We start from the raw sequence: 23,621 nt of genomic DNA, 5'->3' as shown, positions 1-23,621 counted from the left end.
AAATTCGATATTCACTTATTTCTTGTAAAATTACTTTGATTGAATCACTCTTTAATTATAAGCCTATTTGGAGTGTTAAGTAACCAGATTAAGCCCAAGATGGAGTTGCTTATGCTAAGCTCCACACCAGCAAACCAAAACTATATAACTTCCTATTTTCTGCTCACTATGATCTATAAAACAATAATTGCACAACTCCTTGTAGCTCCTTTCTGCCTTCTATATTGCATGCTTTCCAATTCATGAATGACTGAATAAAGCCAATAAAATAATTTTTGATCATTAAAATTCTTAGTTGAATTTTATTATTTAACTAGAGAAACACAATCATGCTTAATTGAGACATATATGTATTTAATCCATTTGTAGAGTTCACAGGAGTGTCATAAGCCACATGAAAGGCATATGTGTATATCTTTTTTTGTTGTTTAATTTTTCCTGAGATAATTTTGAACAATAAGGCAGGTGCGTGTTTAAGGGTCACTTAGCTCCAGAGTGACGTTGGGCCAAATTCTAGTGCCTCCTACCTGAGTAGGCAACCAATACAGGTTTGCTGATGAATGAGCTAGTAGTACTTTGATTGTTTTCTTCTAAACATTATGTTCAAAATGCCTCTGATGAAGTGGGTTTCTGCCAATGCCCTAAGTTTTTGGTTCTTTTTACAACAATAAGAATGTAGTATATATTTTTTATGAATTCAATATTTTTTGTTTTGCTTACAGTTTATTTTTATTGTTGAACTGCAGTGTACTTTGGTGGATCATTTACTTGACTAATCTTCTTGATGAATATATAGAAACTTTTAAGAAGATACACAGATCACTTATATTTTTGTCTATGTTACTACATTTTAGAGGAAATTAATATGTTTTGAAGAATCAATTTATCTGGGGATTTATGCTAGTGAACATAAAACTAGAAAATGTCCAGTTTCTACTCTGATGTGATAATAAAAAATTTAAGTTAGGTATTGTGAAATTATATAAATATTTTCTAACTGTAATACTTGTGTTATTTGGAGTATCAGGAAGTATGAATGGAAGAGTTTTAAAATAAGCACAATTTACAACATGACTACATTTCAGTTTCTAGTAACTATTAAGATGTAAAAAATTATGTATTTATTATGTTCATTTCAAATGTGCTGTAATGGTAGTCTGATGTTTTCACATACTTTTATCTCATTATCGTGTCAAAGCAGGGATAGTTTAAAGAGATAATGGAGAAAAATACACAAAAAATAGTGTGATTTTTCACCTTCAGTCTGACCTAGACTACTTTATGTTCAAATACAAAAAGCTAACTACAAATAATATTAGCAAAATTCAGTATCATACAAAAAAAATATAGTCTGGCCATGGCATAATAATGTATGCAATGTAACGAATTCTCCCTTTGGGAAGCGGATCAGAACTTATGGGCTGGTTCTGATTTGATCTGCGCTTCCTCCCACCTTCAACACTGTTCTTTATTCTCCTCTAAATCTGATATCCTAATGAGTTTCCCCAGAACGCCATCCATACCTTTATTGGTGGAACATCTCAGTATTCCATTTTCAGCAGATCTTATTCTATGGCTGCTTTCTGATGACCATAATCCTCACAGATTCTCCTCTATAGAAGTCACTCATTCATTCAATCATTCAATGAACGTGTTGAGCACCTCTTCTGTGCCAACCCAACTCTTTGCTAATCCCTTCCCTTAATACCACCAGGATGCATTATTTATACATCAGATTTCACCCTCTTTTGTATCTTTCATTCTTTATTTTCCTGCATGAGAATGTCTGCCCAACTCAACTGCAAGTTTCTTTTAAGCAGAAATTCTAAAGAAAGAATAAACTTCTTTTCCATCTCCTGTTTTGCATAGAACTATAAAAACTGTTTATGAACTACCTGTCCTTTCCACTGGCATAATTAACTGCAATGAGAAAGCATGCTTGTTACCTCTGACTGAGAAGCAAATATGCCCTTTTCTTCTAAAGGATTATAAACGTATGATACCCCAAATTAACAAATGACAATGGGAACCCTTTTTTATTTCATTAAAGTTGATCACGTTCTTTTGTAATTCTTAGAAATAGCTTGAAAACAGTGAGGTAGCCTTGATTTCAGTACACATTTAGATTTAGTTCTAAGGAAGAAAGGTTAAATTCTGTGGGAGCGCATGCTGAGCTCCTCCTTGAGGACTGGCGGGAAGAAGTCAACACATTAAAAGAGGAGAAATAAGTGGCACTTCTGCCATTTCCATTTAATTCTACTGCCTTTCTAATGAAAATCCACCTAAACACAAAGCACCTTACTAATTATCTAATCACAGCGGGAAAATAAGTGGAAACTGTACAATTGTATTTAGAATGGAGCTCGGAATTGCTTCTCTACTTGGCTCTTCCCTGAGGTACATTAACCAAGAGGGAGGTTCCAATATATGATCTTAGGGCAACAAAACTGTAAACAGTCATTCCCCTTTCCTCTTAACATGTTAAGATATTTAAAATGTGTTTGTTTGACTTTTCGATTAGCAAAATTCTTGGATTCCACACTCTTCTTTCTTTTGCAAATCTAATTAAGATTAATTGTGTGTCACTGTAAGATGGTAAAGCCACTGAAAGAATCCCCAAGTTTAATGAATAAATCTAAAATTCACCACTTGCTGATACACAGGAATTTTTAGGAAGATGGCTGAAGTTATGATCGCTTGCTGACAGGTTTTTTTTTTTTTTAAAGATTTCAGTTATTCAGCAATACTTGAACTTTTGAAGTAGAAGACAGATGTCACCTAGAGAAAAGCTTGAAGAAATGGCTAATCCTCAAAACAAAGTGTACTCCCGCTGAGTCTTATTTCTTCAGCCATCAAGGGTAAATGATTCACCCCTTAAAAACTGAGGGAATTATATATTTTCCCCTCTCCTCTTCTCTAGTAATATCCCTCCCAGCCATAATCAGAAGATAGAATTGTTCAAGACAATTTGTGTAAAAATAAATCTATTTTATGTGTATCTTTTCCTTTTTTTAAAAAACCAAGCAATGAAGATGAGCTTGCCATTCGGATGCAGTCTATGGCTTAGAGACACTAACATTTGCTCTAATATTTATAAATTAGCTTAAGAGCGTATGCTCTGGTGAACTAACTCCAACAATGTACCAAAGGCAAATGCTCTGATCTTATACTTCCAACCAGAAATATTTTAAAAGTAAGGCTATTAGAAGAAGAAAATATTAGAAGTAGGTAAGGAACCTTTCCTCACAGGTTAACATATATTTTCCTTATTTACATACACAAAAACTTTAAGTTTATTTAAGAAACTATAACAATTAGATAAGAGTTAAAAATACCTTGAACATAGGAAATAAAGATGATATCTACTAGGAGACAATAAGGGCTACACAACTCACATCAATTCTTTCAGGGTAATACTTGATTGACTGGTTTACCAGAGGAACACCTAAGATGACCTTGATTTTAGCCGGCCTCTGACAGAGCATCTAGTCATATTCTTATAAATAAAATATGAAGCTTTGAATTTGATAATTGTACAGTTGTGTAAGATTTACTTTTTGTTAAACAATTAAACTTAAGTGGTGACTAGTGGATTGACCTCATCTTGTGTGGCTATTTATGCTGATACAAACAAGACTCTCCGAGGCAACGTTTTCATTCAATGACTAGGCAGGAGCCACGGGAAACTTGGTTTACAAAGAAGACGGGCACATAAAAATCAAGATGCAAAATTATTTCTCTAGCACACTAAATTTACGCTAAGAAAACAAAATGGAATGAAGTAAATTACCAAGTTCTAATTTTAGATTTAAGAAAATCAATTTAACAGATGTAGGCAAAGAAGCTTTGAGCGTGCAATGGTTCACATGAAAAAACCTGAATGCACGTTAACACACAACCTGGGCCACCTCCAATACGAAACTGCCTGAGGGCGAATATAAAAATAAAGAAGCATAAACAAAAGCGCAACTTAGCCCCAGCTGCAATAAACAGAAATGTGGATTCTCAGTCACAGATGTAAGTGGGTTGTTCCTATTCCGCATTGGTCAGACAGATGTGTGACACTGTTTCCTCTTCACTCATTCATTTCTTGTTCACTTAATAATATGATAAGCATTTTTCACGTGCGAGGTGAAATGTCATTTTTAAAAAATCCCCCCGAAACATTTTAAGGCAACTGACAGCTAAAGGCTTCCAGGAGGAAGGCAATTAAAATGAAGTCTTCCCCAAACCGTGTCACATAAATAGTGAATGAAAACGGAGATATTTTCATCGGCAGAGAGAATAGCCATAGGGAATGAACTCAGGCATCTGGAGGGCGACCATGGAAATAAGGCAGAACTAAGACTCACAGACAACAATCATTAAGAGGCAAATAAATACGAGACCAAAAGAAGGATGAATCGTTTTTTAACAATTTGAGTTGTTTCACCATAGAAATGTGCACATTTGCAAAAGTTCATATTTCCCAGTGCCACGAACAGTGAAACGCAAGGGCATCCTTGCACCTAGGGAAGGTGGCACAGGTAGCAGTGAAAAACGTCCTTTGGAATTGTGATTCTAGAACACTCCATGAAAGCTGCACTATAGGTAAGATATCGCATGGCTCAGATACTTCCGCAGAGTTTTAAGCATTTACCCTGTGTACCCTGGGACTGATGGGCTTCACTTTCTTACATACACAGGTTTGTCCCCACACACCACGCCTCAGGGCCCCTTTCTGCCAGTTACTCCTGCTCCCACCTCCAGGGAATTATCTATTTATATTCCCTAGGCTCCTTAGGGGACTTTTCTCTCTCAGGGGTTCAACCCTAACTATGTAGCTTTAGGCTGAATTCTCCGGAGCTGCCTGAACTACGAAGCTCACTCTACCCCTTTGTTTCTGGGCCCAGAATTCCCATGACTAGCCTCATCTGTGCTCCAGGCCAGTGACTTCCAACCTTCTCCATCTCGAGGCACACATAAAATAATTGCTACAATTCTGCAGCACACCCACAAATACACGTCTTGCCAATATTACAAAAAAATAGGTATAATGTTGATTCATTCACACTAGCTGGCTATTATTGGGTTGGCTGTTGTCATTTTTTTATTTGACAATCTAAGGGCAAAGAGGTCAGTGCCCCTGACTAAATTGTCAGGTATTTCATGTTTTAAAAATTCCTGCAACACACCCTTGAAAATCACTGCTCCAGGTGCATATAGTATCTCATTAGCCTCTCTAAACTTGAGCTTCCATTCTCAACAGTGCTTTCTGGGTTTCCCTTGGTCCCCGTTCCTGAATTTGCTTTTATGGATTTTCTAGGAATGAATACCCCAGCCATTTCGACATAGCTCAATTTATCCACTAACTCTACCATTTCCTCTCACTTCTAGGATTCTTGTAATGTACTGTCTCATTCTCCCTTCAGCATTAATCTTTGAGGTATTCAATTTCTCATCATGGTTTACTATCTCTCTTTTGGTAAAATGACAAACATCCTTTCCAACGTTAACTTGCCAAGTACTTAAATACATTGACGACCAAAGAAAATGCCTTTAATATTGGTAAATATTAAGGGATGAACAGGTGGTGTTGGAACTCACAGGAAAAATCAAATTAAAGTAATAGGAAATGGAGTAGTCATTATTGAGGACAGTATAAGTAATCTGGAAGGATAATAACACCAAAATCCAGATTATCTAGAAGAAAAATGAGGGCTATGAATGAATGAATGAATGAATGAATAGATACTGTGGCTGTAAATAGGGAGATAAATTGGAGAGAATAGATAAGTGTTTGGAAAAGAGACCTTTAAAAAGGAGTCGAAAAGGGTGTGTTCAATAGTGAAGAGAGGATATTTGAAAGAGAACCTGTTTATTGTGTTTTGTTTCAGAAAGAGAAAGGGTTCTTGTGGAAGGGAAGAAAACATCTTCAGATATTTATATCATTTAAACATCACCCACGTGAAATAAAACTAATATCTTGCCTTTTCTATACCATGGAAAACAGCGCACATTGCAAGAAACACATGCACACAAACACACTCATGTTGCATCCTGAACTGGACAAAAGCAACAGCCACAGAGGGGAAGCTCTTCCCCTCGGATCACAGGAATAGATGGCAACTGAGCTGCGTGCTGGCTTGTACACTGTTTACTCTTTACAATTCTGACACCGGGAGCTCCAGGGGGACCTTGTGAATAGGACACCAAGTGGAAAACATTCCTGTTATTCAATTACAAGTAGACGGATTGTAACCTTGACAATCTGGAATCTTGCTTTGTTTTACTTTAAGTACACATCACACACTCACATATATCATCACATACATAAAGCTTCTTATAAATGACTAGATCCTGCGGGATCTCTCTGACATCCCTCAAGGGGCCCTGGATTGCTAGAGGGTGCAGGCCAGACCTGTGCATGATTGAGGCCGCGGAGGGAACGAGGGAGGGCTCCCGGCATGTCAGGCCTGTGTGGCCCTGATTCGCGGGGCCCCAGCAGCAAGCTAATCTACTGGTTGGAGTGTCTGCCCCCTGGTGGTCAGTGTGCATCATAGTGACTGGTCGAACGGTCGAACACTTAGCATATTAGCCTTTTATTATATAGGATTTTTTTTCCATCTAAAAGACTTCCCCTTTCTTTGGGATTTCCATTGTGATTATGGTAGAGATTATATCTTTTGTATACCAGTGAGATTGGAAAGGTGTTATAGCTTAATCACAAATGTCCAATTAAAAAGCATTAGTATCAGATTTACATAAAAGTCTAACTCTACGTTAGTTACCTATTACTGAGTAGCAAATTACTCCCAAACTGGATAATTTAAAACAAGCGTGTATTATCTTATAGTTTTGGTGGGTTAAGAAATCTGAACATGATTATCCAGGTGGCTCTGGCTAAGGTCTCTCAAAATGCTGGCATTAAAGGGTTGGCCATGGCTACGGTCATTTCAGGGCTTGAGTGTGGTGGTGGTGTGTGGGGGGGAGGCCACTTTTTAGCTTACTCATGGCTGTTAATAGGCTGCTAACATTGACATTCATTCATTGACACATGAGATTTCCAGAGGGTGTACCACAACACGGCAGCTTGCTTTACTCAGAGGAGGGAAGCTGGGGGGTCACAGAGGAGGCATAGAAAAGATTCCGGAGTCCTTCTGTAACCTATTCACAACAGGGATATTCCGTCTCCTCTGCCACAACAGGGATATCCCGTCTCCTCTGAAAGCAAGTCACAAAATTCGCCCACATCCCAGGGGAGAGCTTTATACGAGGTGTAAATATCAAGGAGTGAAAATCATTTAGGACCCCCTTAGGGACCGCTTACCACAGACCGCAGTATTCCCTCTACACGTGGGGGACCCACCTTTATTTACGTCTTTATAAATTATAAAGCAATTATACCAATATCCATACAAGAATTTTTACTTTATCAAAGAAGTTTGGGCTGACTTTTACCAAAGCAAACTCAGCATTTAGTTTGAACACAGCAGCATATTTAGATGCATTTTTATCACACATAACAAATACACAGTTCAATAGCTTGGTGTAGTTCCAGGTACAATATATTAGATCACTGAAGAAGAAGAAGAATACTTCTGTAAAAAGCCAGATGAATACATAAATGTCACGCTTTAAAAAGCATGAGGGGATCTGTGGAAGCAATGAACGTTAAATAAACTAAAATTCCAGGGAGGAGAATATTTCTGTGATGGGGTAAATATTTTTAGTCATTTGATTTCTCTTTGAATACATATGCCACTTCTAAGTTCAGGCTGAATCGGGCTGCTCAGAGGAAAGCTCGGGTAAAGAAAAAGCCAGCAAAGCTCTTAACATAATGAGACAAATCGAAATGTAAGCCTTAGATTTGCTAAATTCTGATACTGATTGCAGGCTGTGGAGTTAGGCCGAAAGCTTCAAAAATACAGAGAGAAAAACTCCCACAGTCTTGTGGTGCTTATGAAACTGATATTTGCCCATAGGGGAGTCTGCTTCCAGCATAGTCACTGCCTCCTCTCCAAGCTTATACAAATTTCAGTCTGTCTAAAATAAGACACCATGGCAAAAGCCTGGGCCATCCAAAGGGCAGGGCTATATCTCCTATAATTGTTTGACAGTATGAAGGAGACACAACAGATTCTCAACCTAAGCTTGGTAAAATGTGAAAACAAACACAGAGGACACAATTGTTGGAACAGTTGGAAAAATGCAGAATTTGAACAGAGAATTCTATTTTAGAAAAGAAATGCAAAGGGCATTTCAGAACTGAAAAAAATGATCTATGATATTAAAAATGTGTCAAAGGGGTTTAATCTCAGACTCAATAGAGGGAAAAAAAAGAATTAGTGATTTCTGCCCTAACCAGTTTGGCTCAGTGGATAGAGCGCGGCCTGTGGACTGAAGGATCTTAGGTTTGATTCCAGTCAAGGGCATGTACCTTGGTTGCAGGTGTATCCCAGTAGGGGGTGTGCAGGAGGCAGCTGATCAATGTTTCTCTCTCATTGATGTTTCTAACTCTCTATCCCTCTCCCCTCCTCTCTGTAAATCAACAAAATATATTTTTTAAAAAAGAAATAGAATTAGTGATTTCTAAGCTAGGAAATAGAAAATAAACACAAATGGGGAGGAATGAAGGAAGAGAAGGCTGTGTATCAGACACAGGAAAAGCCCCAAATATCTAACATTCTTATAATTAATTCACAAGAGAGGAGATAATGTGGCAGAAGCAGTATTCAAAGGCATAATGAATTAAAATTTTCCAAAATAAAAGTTATTCATATGTAGGTACCTAAGTTCAATGAACCCTAGTTAGACTAAATACATGTGCAAACACATCCAAGACACAAAGAACAAAATCCTAAAAGCGGCCAGAGGGAAAAGGCACATTGTCATCAAAGGAACAACAAGAAGACTGACAGCTGATTTATCAACGTGCATGGCCAGGAAACAATGAAAGGGCATCTTTAAGTTGATGAAAGAAACTGTCAAATAGAGCTATAGATTCAAGAGAAGTAGTGTTTAAAACTACAGGTTAAATAAAAATGGCTGGTTCTAAAAACAACAACACTAAAGACATTTATTTCCAGCATGCCTGCACTAAGCAAAACACTAAAAGCTTTTTTTAATAGAAAAAAAAGTAACAAACAAACAAAGGACTGGAAAACACTAGCAGTAGCAAATATGTAAATAAGTATTCCATTCAATAGTTGCTTCTTTTTTTTTTTTTAAGTTGAAAGTTTAGCTAGTCAGCATGGCTTAGAGGTTGAAAGTCGACCTATGAATCAGAAGGTCATGGTTCAACTACCAGTCAGGGCACGTGACCCGGTTGCAGGCTCGATCCCCAGTGTGGGGTATGCAGGAGGCAGCTGATCGATGATTCTCTCTCATCATTGATGGTTGTGGGAAGGGCATGCAGGAAGTAGCCAATCAATGATTCTCTTTCATCACTGATGTTTCTTTCTCTCTCTCTCTCTCTCTCTCTCTCTCTCTCTCTCTCTCTCTCTCGTCCTTTCTCTCTGAAATCAATAAAAAAGTAAAGTTGAAAGTTTACACAGTGGGCAGACAATAAACCTAGAGAAAGGTTGTGCTGTGGCTGTGCATAGAGGAAGCAGGGATATGGGTGGGAGAAGGGTTGCTGTAATGGCAGGGAGCTCCTGTCTTTCATCCCTGAGAATATGAAGGAAAGTACATAACAGGTCTGAGTAACCAACAGAATGATTTTAACTACTTACTAACTCAAGTGAAATTGTAACAGCCAAATTTTATGTAGAGTGGACCACTTACGAAAATAAAAATGAGCCCATTCAATATCATCAATTAATCCCTTCTTAAGGCAATGGCAGTATTTCCATGGACCATTGAAGCATTCATGTAAATGTGTACAAGATTCCCAGGAGCAGTACATTCATTCATTCAGCTTGGTGGGAAGACCAAATAAATGCATAAAGTTACATATTTGAAATGCGTTGTTACCCAAGCTCGTTTTCAAATATAAAATAGTTTCTATCCTTTACAAGTATTTTATTTTTATACATTAGCTAGCATGCATTTAGTGAGAAAATAACAAGGTTAATATGCCCACTCTAAGACAGTGACCTGCTCCTTATGAACTTATATCTCTATGGATATTTAGAAAAAAATAGATTAACTTACATTTAATTTGCATAATCCCTAGTCTTCTATTTTAAATATGAAAAAATGAGTAAACACTTATATTAGTTCAAATAGTCTATTGCAGTTTCCATGTATTATTTTAACTTGCCTTATGGTTTTATTCTTTTAATATTGGTTTTCTCCACAGGGTTTTGCATGTGAGTAGAACTCAGGCTTAATGATAATCAATAGGCATTTTCAAATAACCAGAATACTTTAACTTAGAAACGTGATTGTCCAGACAATTTAACACTTCTCAATACTAGGACATCAGAGGAAACTATATGTCAGTCTCACAGAAAACATAAAAAATGCGTATTCTATAGATTTGCATTGTGTGTGTGAATGTGGATGGATGGCACATGATAATCCACACAGAATGCAATGTGATTGGTGTTATTTATGGTAGAAAGACACTAAAGCATTTGTTACTCCTATTGTTAATGCTACAAGCGCTATAAAAAATCATCTCCACTTTATAGCTGAGATCTCTGGTGTTCAGATACTTTAAAATAACAGTCTACATTCAATATTATCTTGTATTAGTTTCAGGTGTACAGCACTAGTGGTTACATAATCACATACTTTACAAAGTATTGCCCCCAATAGTTCCAGTACTTACCTGGCACCAAACATAGTTATCCCAATATTGACTATATCCCTAAAGTTGCTAAGTAAGCCTTACCTACCATTACTCTGCCCCATATATTTTCAGATCTCATTTCATGATTTATCACCTCTAGAAGCCCGAACAATTATCTAGTCACTTCCCACAATTTATTACTCTTTGCTAAAATGGGATCTAAATCCCAGGGTCTAACCGCTTCTTTGGGTTTCCACTTATTTTTCTGTGAAATTTCCACAAATGTAAAATAAAAATAATATTAACAAAATGTATAAGCCTTTTCTCCCATTAATCTATTGTCAGTTTAATTCAAAAGTCTGAGAAACTAAACAGGGTAGAGGGAAAGTGTTATCCTTTAACATTGTACAAATGTAGATAAAACACCCATGTTGGATTAAATGAAAATTATATTATTAAAATGAGGAAGTCCACCAACAGGCAAACTACTCAAAGGAAAATATTTGAAACTTTTTAATATAAGTACTATGGCTCAGAAGAAAAATTCTACACGAAGATTCATCACAATCTTTAAATGCCCAAATCTAATCAAACCACAGAAGATTCTAGTACATAGCATAAAACAAAGTCTTTGTTGCTAAATGCTTTGCTCTGGATTGGAATATATTAAAAAGCAAGTTCTTACTTCATATTCTAGACAAATGTTCTTACATCAACTTCTAGAATTATATTTCAAGGCGAAGACATATTTTTGTGCAATTCCTAAAAGTTCATAAAGGAAAGTTTTCACCCTGAAGAGAAACTTTTCTTCGCTGCCTACATTTGTTATTAGATAGATAATGGCAATACTGATGTTTCTGGCAAATGCTGGCATTTCCACAAAGGCCTGTATACTCAAGTAACATTACAAAATATACCCTGCGATCTAGTTTAAACCAGTTCCAGATGGAATCCAGGCATACCTCGCTTTCTTGTGCTTTGCCATCTTGCACCTCACAGAAGGTTGGTGGTAACTCTGGGTCCAGCAAATCTATCAACATTGGTTTTCTAGCAGCTTCAGATGACGTTAGCATTTTTAGCAATACAGTATTATTAATGAAGGTGCTTACATTGTTTTATTTAGACATAATGCTATTGTACACAGGAGATAACAGGGCAGTGTAAGCCTGACTTTTATATGTATGAGGAAACCATAAAGGGTGTGACCTGTTGATTGCCATATTCACTTATTGCATTGGTCTGGATTGAACCTGCAACATCTCTAGGGTATGCCAGATTCTAAAACTAAATGCACTCAGACTGGTATTTTTGCCAACATTTAAAAGAAAACCTAAAATAAAGAGAATTTGACTCACATCCTTGTCTAAACCTGACAAAAGTTTCAGAATTCTTGGCACATTTGAGCATCTGTTAGTTGCTCTTATCCTCTTTTGATAATATTTTTACATAAAGCTGAGATAAATTATGAGCTTCCTTTTCTAATTGTATTTCTGCTTTACCGCAAGGAAAACCCACTGTTATTCAAATCAATCTTTACTCCCCAAATGGTTGGTAGTGACACCCTGATATTAGCATCCAACAGCCTCATCAATTCCAGATGACAGAGAAAGAAGTGTTCCTATTATACGATTAGGAGTTAGTTGCAAATCCCAAGAACAGCATTCATTAATTTCAGTGTACTTGCGATCTTGAAAAAGTTTCTGTCTTTAGCAGAATAGACAATTGTATGACAGATTCCTTTGTTACACATCATATTTGAAATGAATACAACCTTTGCAGTTGTGCATGTAAAAACTGATTTCAATTGCCGTATAGGTCCTGCTACACTTAGAGAAGATTTGGAAAATTGTTTTGTCTGCTGTTATAGGTTTCTTTGGTAAACTCTAAAATTCATTACCTTTTATTCAAAAGTTTTTGGGGTTTTTTTTGGCTTTTTTGGACTATTAGAAGGAAGCTTGAGAATTATGCTAAGCTAAATAAGCCACTCAGAGAAAAACAAGTATCACATAATCTCACTCATATGTGCAATCTAATGAACAAAATAAACTGACAAACTGACAAAATAAATCCAGAGACATAGAAGCATGCAGCACACTGTCAAATCTCAGAGGGAAGGTGGATGGGTGGGTGGGAAGAGATCGACCAAAGAATTTGGATGTATACACCAGAGGCCCAGTGCATGAATTCGTGCATGGGTGGGGTCCCTCGGCCTGGCCTGTGATCAGAGCTGATCAGGCCGTCTTGCCCAGTCCCGACTGGGGCTGGCCAGCCAGGGGTAGGAACCGTGGGAGGATGACCAACCACAGGAGGTTTGGCTGTGGGAGCACACTGACCACCTGGGTGAAACTCCTGCATTGAGCATCTGCCCCTTGGTGGTCAGTATGTGTCATAGTGGCCATCGGGTCATCGGGCTGTCCAGTTGTAAGTTGCTTGTGCTTTTATATATGGATATGTATAACCCATGGACACAGACAAAGGGTGGTAGAGGTTTGGGTGGAGGCTGGGGATGAGCTAAAAAAGGTCAATGCGGGGGCGGGGGAGACATATGCAATGCTTTCAATAATAAAGATTTAAAAAAAAAAAAGCTGAAACCAAACCATTAAACCAAAGGAAAGAAAACTTTCAGGTCAAAAACAGAGCTTTATTGCACATACACATGGTCACCGTTTCTAGATATTTTAGAGAGTACAGAATTGCCATATGTTGTTGTTGCTCAATTTGGAGGTGCCCAGAATATTTTCAAAAGGCATTAATACACACATCTTTCCCTCCATTGTTGAAGGCCTTTAAAGGGATAAAGGCTGCTCCATTTTCTTAGAATGGAATTAAGTAGAAAAGCAGGACGTATTAAAATGAAAGGACAAAGTAAATAAAGCTACAACTCTAAAGGTAGATCCTCTTATTCAAGTTAGTGGGTTGCTAGAAATACAAACCCAGAATGAAAGTATAAAATTAAAGTCTATGCATGTTAAAAACCTAATTCTAGTTATCACTATATATCAGTTTTTCCTAGAGATATATTTTATTTGGCCATCTTTTTTTTTTTTCTTTTAAAGGCCACATTTCCAAAAATGTACCCTTCAACTAATGAATCTGGTAGCCAGAAAATTAGCTGTTCCTGAGTCTCACCGTGACTCTGGCTGACAGCTGTGAGAGATTAGATGTGAAGGTTGAGGGAATTTTCTCCCTCTTCTAAGATCCCACCTCAGTCTCATGTTGGGAACTTGGGGCTAACATTGCCAAGACAGTGTTCTGGACTGCACTGCATTTGCCCACCCACCCTGCTCATTTCCTATGTTGAAACCTTAACCTCCAAAGTGGCTGTATTGAGAAAGAGTCTTTAAAGGACGTAATTAAGGTTAAGTGGGGTCCTAAGGATGGGGCCCTAATCCAATGGGACGTGTGCCCATATAAGAAAGAAAAGAAGGGACACCAGGGGATGTGTGTGCACAGAAGAAAGGCCCTGTGAAGACAGTGAGAAGGCACCTGTCTCCAAGCCAGGAAGAGAGGTATCACCAGAGACCAACACTACTGGCACCTCAATCTTGGACCTCCAGCCTCCAGAACTGTGAGGAAATACACTGCTGTTTTAAGCGATCCGGTCTATGGTATTTTTGTTACAGCATCTCAAATAGACTAATACAGACATCTGGGGTTTAATCTTCACAAAACTGCAGACTACAAAGGCATGTTCTGACAGTAGGGGCCAGAATATGGGGGAGCCAGAGAACTGACCTTTTCAGTCAGGCTCCACAGCCAACACCTTGATGATGGTGGCTTTCATCTTTGCCCCTGTCTTTCTTCCCTCTATGTAATGTCCTGGCCCTACATGGGAGAGCTTACCGGGCTCCCTCTGTCCATTAAACCCTGCCTATGTTTTCAGTCCTTGCTTTCTCCATAAATCTCGTCTTCATGCAAGGTCATAATTCCCATTTAACAAACTGCATTGAAGTGATTGGATTGGGATTTCCCACAGTGTAGTGATCAGTGGCATGCATTTCTTACGGTGCCCTATGGCTTAAGAAAACTTTGTCGGTTGGCTGATTTCCCTTTTTTCCTATTTAACCCACTTGATAAAAGACAGGATTTCTGTTCTTGACATCCCTACCTTCTCTTTATATATCTATATTGTTGTAAGGAAGAAATGAGTTTTTAAAAATGCTTTAACTAAATTCATGTCTTTAGCAGTGTGTTGAAGTTTTACAAGTTTTCTCATTTTTTTGGTGTAACTTTATATGCTTTTTGTCACTTAAACCATTATTATTGTAAACAAAAATAATGACAAAGAAAAAGTACGTTCCTTTTTGATAAATTACTATACTATATATGGCTTATTTATTTATATATGTATACATTTATTTGGCATATATGTGACTTATTTATTATATACTAATGTAATGGTAATGAAATTTACCTTTCAGTTATGTGAAATAACTCAGTTTGTGAGTTGACTGATGATCAATTAACTGGCCTTGAAGTCCATTAGAATAAGACATGATCTCTTTTGTTAGGTAGGAAGGATACACGTGTTCTACCCCGCAGGTGAAATCTGCATGTTCTGTTTGGCAGTATGTCTGGTTGTGGTTATTTGGAGACCTCTCACATGTAGTGGCGGCAGGGTCCTGGACCCAACTGGGATGAGATAAGTTCCTGAAGATGTCAGGTTAAGATGAAGGGTGCAGCACAGTTGGCAGAAATACCCAGTTCCCTTTTTTAGATCCCGAACAGGTGTGGACATCTCAGAGGCTCCTATTTGAACTTTTCAATCCCAGTGTCCCTGCTATGAAAAGATCTGAGAGACAATCCCATGGGTTTCCTTCAGAGAAGATGCCAAGGAGAGTATAATGTAGAGAGAAAGTTAGTTCCCTGCCTGGACCTGAATTTCTTCGGAGGGCACAGAGGAAAAACAGATGTGGCAAGCTTGCAAAACGAATCCTATTAAAGTTGATGTTGTCTTCTATTCCTCAGATAATCAAGAAGTGGAGACCCATTCACATCTTTAACAAGGACATGTGTCTTTAATTCCATGGCTTGGAGAAAATGTTAGGTTTAAAAATGTCCCCAGTACATTCTAATCATTGTCAAATGTGTTTTCTCATTTCTTTAGAACAATTTCGTGCATATTTATGCTAGGCATGTTATCTCAGACCAATCTTGCAATCATGGGTATTTCTTGAATGACTTGAATGAATTAACACTCAATCTCCCTGGTAAAATATATCATTCTTGTTAAGGGGCATTTTAAATAAACTTTAAAAGTGGGAATTTAGACCTTTGTGCCAATTCTCAGGTTTCTAATAGCAGAGTATTTGAATCATATAAATCTTGCAAATCTAATTAGACAATGCTAAGTTCTTAGTTGAAGCCACAGATGTTTCACACTGGGAAAATCAGCAAGCCCCGGGGTTTGTTTGGTCTAGAGGAGTGTCAGATTTTCATGGATAATTTAATAGCTAATAACTCTAATTCTTTCCCGAAAACCAAGAGATGATAAATAATGATTGCACTAAATTGTAAAATTAACCCTCTAGGCTAATGAAATTTTTCAGAAACCATTGAGGAAATTAATTTCTGGTACTTAATGTTTCTTTATTGCCAATCTTTTTAGAGTTGTATTATATCTCATAATGTGACAGAAAGGCACATACGCACGCTGGAACGGTGTGATCCAAAAATAATTACACATCAAGAGAAGTTTCCAGTGTCCTTCATCTCTTATTCTCACTGACCAATTTATTAAATAAACAAAAGATTATTTAATTTTGACTCAGAGTGGAATGTTTGTTTCATTTTTTGTTAGTTTGTGTAGCATCAAATAATGAATTTCTATAAGGGAAATCATATGCCCTTACAAAGAATCAAAACTTGCACCAGATACTTCAATGTGACATAGTTTTATTAAGTATATAAGAGAATTGGTCAACTGAAATTACTACTATGAAATTAGCTTCTGAATATTTCTATAGGGTATTGGTATCTAGGACTTAATAGGCATAATTAAAATGACTACAGACTATTAAAATCCCTTTATCCTCACTATTGACTCTGTCTAAGCTATAATGTTTTAATCTTCCTACTTTTCCTCTCTAAAGATACAGTGATCAAAGCCTAGTAGTAGAAGTTGAGAGACCATGCAGGCTTGTTCATGGAGCCCGCTCCAGCCTCAGGATTACGCCATGTGGTTTAGCCTCCATCTGACCTTGGAGCGAGGAGACAAAAGCTTTGCTGCCCAAAAGGAAGTAGGAAATAGCATACTATTAAATCATGCATTAGCACTCAGCATTTGGAAATCCCAGTTGCAATGACCAAAGTCTGTGTAGTTTTTTTTATAGCTGAGTGCACCCAAACACGGGGTAGCAAGAAGGCCCTTGGGTAAGTAGAGTATCATCCCAGACCCAACATTCCTCCCAATTAATGGAACACCTGCAGTGTGAAACAGTAGTGTTTCCCCACTAAGATTTATAACTAGAATTACCTCATTGAAAATTGGCCTCTAAATGGTAGATGCTCTCTCGGGCCACAACCTGGCCTCCTCTACACTGAGAGAGGAGGGCATTGGGGGATTTCTCTAGACACCAATTTCAAGTCTGTCTATCTGAGTTCCTGCTATTGATTTTTCATAAATACAGAGATGAAAAATTTGATCATGACTCTAATATAGTAGGGCAAGTTGAGGAGTTGTGGATGAGGAAAATAAAAGGAATAAAGAAAAGAAAATGATGCAGATACTTTTCTGTATACTCCTTTGCAAAATTTACCTCATCATGCGGGGGGTGGGGTGGGATTAGACCTATGGCCAACTCTGGAGTGCCCTGATTTACCAGAAAATTGGTTTTTACTACATGCACAATCCTACTTTCCAGTGCTCTTTGCCATAAAGTCTTGGCTATAATAATAATAATAATAATAATAATAATAACAAAGCCCAAGCAAGATGAATAGATCTGTAAGTCACACACACCTTTCTACCAACACTCACAGAAGTGCAAACATGACCTGATAATCTACTGTATAAGGCTACCAATCAGTTTTTCCCAAGATTCCTTTTAAACTGATAAGAACAGATACTATACTTGATCTTAGCCAAAAGGCCGAGAAGCAATCCTTTTAATTATACAACATTAGATTAATATATTTCTCAGTTTTTGCATAAACATGTTATTTATTTATTTATTTATTTATGTAGATAGATAGACTCGGAATGTACCATTACTTTTTAAAACTCTAACTTTACCATCTGCCACTTTTCTGTTTGTGTTGGGAACTGCCAAACCCTATGTACGACAAGTGTCATTCTCTTTAAGCTTAATGGGCACTTAAACTCCATACGTCCCACTAATAACTACGCAGTCAGACTCCCCTCTGCCTGAGTGAGGGCAAGCTCTTAGGTTCTCCACTAGAGTTTTAACAGCGGGGCTTCTGTAATGTGGGTGAAGTCTTGCATGTATTGAGAAATGTGCTTTTGAGAACAAAGTCCCAAAAGTGATGAAGAAAAAGTGTTCACGAAAAGCTTAAAATTATTATAAATCTCAATACAACAACCTGAACTCAACATAAATCTCAGAGAAAATGCCTATGAATACATTAAAGATAAATTCCCATCCAGAAAAAAGTTAGGTGTTTATGGAGAATACTAGACAATGTCTAAGGCTGTAAAGGAAGAAATTCTACTGTGTAATGAGATTTCATTTTTACTTGTTATTTTTTGAAAAATAAAGTTTCTTTATTTTTCCCCCTTTGTTCTTGTTTAAGTCCTGTTAATGCTGCCAGGTCATGCATTTGCAGCCTCTGTATTTGTCTTGGTTCATTTTCTTTTTGGTTTTTAGATATCAAATTATATTAGTGACTCAAAACAAAAGGAAATAGTTACAGGGCAACGCAGGATTATTAAAAACTAGAGAAGACACGTTGCCTTGAAGATGGACCATCTAGCTCTTGTCGAAGACTCTGACTGGTCACAAAGAGGAGACATCCATACAAAAATGGAGCGAGTGTGAAATTTCTGTACAGGACGGATGCTTGGCCAAAGCCTGTGGCACTTTGGCACCGGGACAGCCTTACTTCCTACGAAGGGAAGACGAAAACATTCTGACAACATGAAAGGAGATGTTCCTCTGAGACTGCCTTGCCAGGAACTGGCACTGAATCCGCCAATTCAAATAGGCAGGAAATTCTGAATAAAGCACGAATGTCCTAAGGATAATGAAATCCAATTCTGCAGAGGAAAGGAAAGTTCCTTCATACAACAACCAAGACAAATAGCGCCGATAACTGAAATGAACCAATCCTTCTCTTCTCATTAATCTATCTCAATATGATGATTAGATGAACAAAATTGCCTTATAAAATATTCATACAGTACAATTTAGAGGCAGCTTAATGAGCTACCTACAATTCTTGCTGGGAAGAGTGACTAGAGAGATTCCCTTAAATTGCAAATAGAGAGTTGAATGGGGCTAGGGTTATGTTATGGTTTTTCAAAACAAACTTCTTAGTTCTTTAACATTCTTCTGTGCAGTCCATACAAATGCTAATTTTGTATTAGCTCTACTCTCAGTTTTCTTGGATTCTATTCTCATTCTGCCAAACTCTCTTATAGAAACATGGATAACCATGGAGTTCTAACCTATTATATGTCCAATTTGTCCTTACTGTTACTTGGGAATCTCTCCCAAACTACTTGTGCTCTCTGGAATTCCTCCTTGAGCAACAATTCTCAGAAATGAAAATGCTTCTTAGCCCATTGCTTCAACCCGTATAGTTCAGTCCAACAGCCTTTATGGAGCACCGGTACCAGACAGAGCATTTGGCCCTGAGGTAAAACCATGACTCAAATACATAATCCTTATCTTTTAAAATTATTATTATTCATTTTAAATATATATTTTTACTGATTTCAGAGAGGTAAGAAGAGGGAAAAAGAACTAGAATCCTTAATGATAGGAGAGAATCATCAATTGGCTGCACGGCCCTTACTGGGTATCTAGCCCACAACCCTGGCATGTGCCCTAACCTGGAATGGAACTGTGACTTCCTGGTTCATAGGTGGACACTCAACCACTGTGCCATGCTGGCGGGCCTATTATTCATTTTTTTAATCCTCACCCAAGGATGTGCTTCTTTTGATTTTAGGAGGGAGAGAGAGAGAGACATCAATCAGTTGCCTCCTGTGCACACCATAACTGGGGATCAAACCCGCAACCTAGGTGTGTGCTCTGACCAGGGATCAAAACTGATGCGTTTGGTGTACAGGATAACAGGACGACACTCTGACCAATGGGGCCACCTGGCAAGAGCTACAATCTTTATATTCAAAGTGATTTCAGACTCACGGAGTAAAGAAAAAATAGTTACTAAGTCATGAAAACCCTCATTGCAATGTGTGTAAGTACTTTTATTTATTTAATTTTAAATTCTTTATTGTTTAAAGTATTACATATACTGGTAGCATTACCTATGTCTCCTTTTTCTCCCATTGAGCTCTCTATGGCCAACCCCACCCACTAGCACATGCCCTCACCCGCCCCCCCCCGCAGTGTCTTTGTCCATTGGTTATGTTTATGCTTATATGCATGCATACAAGTCCTGTGGTTGATCTGTTTCACACACACACACACCCTCCCCTGCCTTCCCTCTGACGTTTGACAGTCTGTTCGCTGTTTCTCTGTCTCTGGCTCTATCTTTTTTCATCAGTTTATGTTGTTCATTATATTCCACAAATGAGTGAGAAAAGCTAAATAAGCCTCACTCCAGCTTTGGGGGCTAGGGATATATATGTTTAAGGACTTAAAACCCATCTCTCTAAAAGGAAGATAACCCCCCATCTCCCAGTTTCTGTGAGCAGATAGGTGCCTAACTTCAGTGGGCACCTCACTCCAATCTGCAAAACTAGCCCCTGTTATAAAAATATGAGAAGAAATCCGACGAACTAACAAAGATAGTAACCCGATTACCTGAGGAATTTAGGTTAAACTCGACGTGACCCATGGTGCTGTCAAGTACTCTTACTTGACAAGGATTTATTGTTGATTTTGAGAATGTGTATGTGGTGCATTTTCTGCCCGGTTGCATGTAAGGGTGAGGTTTCTCTCTGTCTTTGCGATCTCTTTATTGGTTTACCTGAGATGTGCAACCCGGTTTGCTGTGAATTCTCTAATAAAGCTGTTTTCCCCCCCCCTCTCCTATCTTTGTGGAAAGGTTTTCTAGATTGACAGGGTTTTTTTTTCAATTGTATTCCCCAAGAGAAGCTAGTATTACTAGTATCTTCATTTTACAAATGAGGAAACTGATCATAGACACACCCTGCTGGTAAGTGATAGAGCAGGAAATTAAAAGTTGACTGTCCAGCTCTGGGGGTCATCTTCTTATACCCCGACTCCCTCATGCCCTTGTTCACTTGTGGGTATGCCTCACGTGAGTTTCATGTGGGCAATTATCACACTTTTAACTCCACAACAGGCAGTGCCCTGCTGGTCTTAGTGTGGGCACAAAATGGACAATTAACCGATTAGGAATTTCTTTCTTACTTATAAGAATTCAAACTAGTGGGCTTATGGTAAGAATGTGTTTCTTTTCAATATTTTTGAAATTGTATTCTATTGCCCCATTTATCTCAAAAGAGTTTCTACTCATTCTCTGTTGAAACTTTGCATATGTTACTGTTTGTGCCAAATTTAAAATAAAACAGCTGTGCTTATTCAATGTCTATTCAAATCAAGTGGAAGGGAAACCTATCCTTCTACAAAGACACAATAAATATGTCAAATCTAAATTCAAAGAACACTAAACGGCACGTTTCCTCATTCTGATCATCTTCCCAAGTCGTTGTCCGTGAGATAACTTCCGCCTGTCATTTTTGTCATTGTCTTCCTGCACAGTGAACTTGTGCATTGTTTCATTGGAGCGTGCTAAATTATAGCATAGAAGTTAAACTATAGGCTTGGGAGAAAAAAGACCTCAGTTCCAGTCCCAGCTTACTTCTTACTGACTCTGTGATTTGGAGAAAGTTTTATAAACTTATTTTTTCCCCCTAATATAAGTAGAATTGCCAGACTTAGCAAATACAAATATAGCCTTGACTCTCAGGCTTATTAGAAGGCCAGGCACCTAGCAACCTCTAAGAAACACTGGCTACTATGTTTATGTTCTAATTATCCTATATAATAAGATGCAATATGCAAATGGTCCTTACGCCATGAAGTGTAACAACTGACCACATAACGACCGAATCGCGGGTCAGCAGGAGGATAGGGCAGCGAGCTATGAGCAGGTGGCTGAGAGCTACAGAAGGTGGCAGGGCAACAAGCTATGGGGGGGTGGGGGAAGAGGGGATGGGAGGAGCTACAGGAGGGCAGGGCAGTAGGCGGAGAACTACTGGAGGGCAGCAGTGAGCTACTGGTGAGCTACTGGTTGCATGGATTCGTGCGCAGGGCTACTAGTATTATATGTTAACTAGAGGCCTAGTGCATGAAATTTGTGCACTCGGGGGAGGGGCAAATCCATCAGCCTGGCCTGCGCCCTCTTGCAGTCCAGGAGACTTTGGGGGATGTCTGACATCCTTAGCACTGCTCCCACCACCACAGCTGCACTCCCCAGCCTCTGGCTGAGTGGTGCTCCCGCTGTGGGAGCGCACTGACCACCAGGGAGCAGCTCCTATGTTGAGCATCTGCCCCCTGGTTGTCAGTGCATGTAATAGCGAGCATTTGAGTGGCCTTAGCATATCGTTAGCATATTACACTTTGATTGGTTGAACTGACAACTGGATGGCCGGACACTTAGCATATTAGGCTTTTATTATATAGGATATGGTTTTACTGGTGGGGTCCCTCAGCCTGGCCTGTGCCCTCTTGCAAACTAGGACCCCTTGGGGGATGTGGAGAGCTGGTTTTGGCCAGATGGTGGAACAACCAGTCACTATGACACACACTGTCCACCAGGGGGCAGACAATCAATGCAGGAGCTCCCCCCTGGTGATCAGTGTGCTCCCACAGGGGGAGCTCTGCTCTGCCAGAAACTGGGCTCACGGCTGGCGAGTGCAGTGGTGGTGGCAGGAGCCTCTCCCACCTCCACAGAAGCACTAAAGATGTCCGACTGATGGCTTAGGCCCACTCCTGTCAATTGGACATCCCCCAAAGGCTCCTGGTCTGTGAGAGGCTGCAGGCCGGGCTGTGGGATCCCCGAGTGCACGAGATTCGAACACCAGGCCTTTAGTATTACTATATAAGGATTGGCAAAATTAAGTTCACTGTTGTGAGTATGTGAAACACAAAGTTAGTTGATTCTTGTATTCTTTATTTATTAATTCTTGTGTTATCTGTATTATTTGTCTTATTATTATTGCTATGGTTATTTCATATCCTTGCTTCTGATTTATATCAGTATTTTGTGGAATGATAGCTGATAATGTAACCTATTTTTGCCCACCCCATTGTCTAAGCCAGGTTCTCTTCAAATTTTCCTCCATTTGTGGTTGCGTAACATGGGCTGTAGTGTTAACAAAGAATTATATAGAATTACCTATGCACTCACAAAAATGCCCCTAAACCTTGGCAGTTATAAAATACATAATTTTAACCCATCTTCAAAAGATGCATGTTAAACATGATAGTTCTCAAAGGCCTGTGCTAAACTTGGATGAATGTGACATCACATAAGAAATAGAGAAATGTGACAAACTGTTCCTACCTCACTGCTTATATTTTCAACAATATTTGAGAGGTGTATTTTGCTTGGCAAATGCTTGGCATCTGCTACTTGAACTAGACCGGCATGCTCTGCCATTTCTATCTGAGCCCTATTACTGGAAACATTCAAGCTCAATTATGGTGACTAAAGTATGAACAATTTTCCCCTATTTTCCCAAGGAAAGTTTATTTTCCAGTCTGCAGTAGAATAAAAGCAAATG

The sequence above is a fragment of the Myotis davidii genome, unplaced genomic scaffold (assembly GCF_000327345.1).
Source record: "Myotis davidii unplaced genomic scaffold, ASM32734v1 scaffold184, whole genome shotgun sequence".
Lineage (NCBI taxonomy): Eukaryota > Metazoa > Chordata > Mammalia > Chiroptera > Vespertilionidae > Myotis > Myotis davidii.
The sequence above is the reverse complement of the archived record's forward strand: the minus strand, read 5'-3'. Positions refer to the sequence as shown.